This window comes from Triticum dicoccoides, chromosome 1B, assembly GCF_002162155.2.
Source record: "Triticum dicoccoides isolate Atlit2015 ecotype Zavitan chromosome 1B, WEW_v2.0, whole genome shotgun sequence".
Lineage (NCBI taxonomy): Eukaryota > Viridiplantae > Streptophyta > Magnoliopsida > Poales > Poaceae > Triticum > Triticum dicoccoides.
Genome location: NC_041381.1, coordinates 41,411,000 through 41,411,936, shown reverse-complemented (window position 1 = coordinate 41,411,936; position 937 = coordinate 41,411,000).

The following is a 937-nucleotide window of genomic DNA, read 5'->3' as shown; positions in this document are numbered from 1 at the left end:
GGGGGTTTTGGGGGGTTAATTTAGGTGTTTCACATATTGTGTTAGCTAGCTAATTAATAGAGAGAAGTGTCCTCTCTTATGTCCGTGCTTGGTCGACGCTACGTACTATATACATAAGTGATCGAGAGAACCATTGAGTACAGAAGTTCATCATGCATACCGTGAGAAGTGATCGATCGACCTCTCCTTCTCGGAGAGATTGGTCGAACAACAAGTTTCCGTATCATGTATCCGACGCTACTGGCTACATACATGTACAATATGTAAGATCTCTTAATTACAATCCCTAGCAATTGAAATCAACTTCCAGATGGTATTCTCCGGCTTTATTGATGACGTGGTCAAGAAAGAATCCCGCCAATTCCTCTTGAATTGCTTTCATGCAATCTGGTTCTAGGAGTTCATTCCGCATATGCCACATCTAATTTGAAGAAGGGGGTTAATTAATACATATATATGAATGAAACTCAACAGAAATGATGGTGTAATAAAATGAAATTGTGAATATTATTGCTTACGCACTTCATATTGTCTTTGAGAGTAGCCCCGCTTGTTTTTCAAAGTCGTGTTGTGGATGAACTCGCACACGTAGTATCCACAGAAATCATTCCCTTGTTCCTGCCACAAGCACTTTACGAGAAATAGAGGTCAATCAAACTGATAATGAAGCATTATAAATGGCATTGATGAAAGTATAGCTATAGAATCAACGGGAGATGCGCGCAACTAGCTAGCCAGTAGTACTTACTTTTGGGTATGTATATCGCAGCTCCTTCGGCAGTCCCGGAGCTTCTGCGGTGAACTGTTTCCAAACCCTGCAAGACAAAGAAAATAATTATTATTACTTGAGATATCAGGAAATGAACAAAAAGTTGCCGATATGGTGCGATAATGATCGATTGAACTTACTTGTTGAGCAATTCAGTCATGTTCGCAT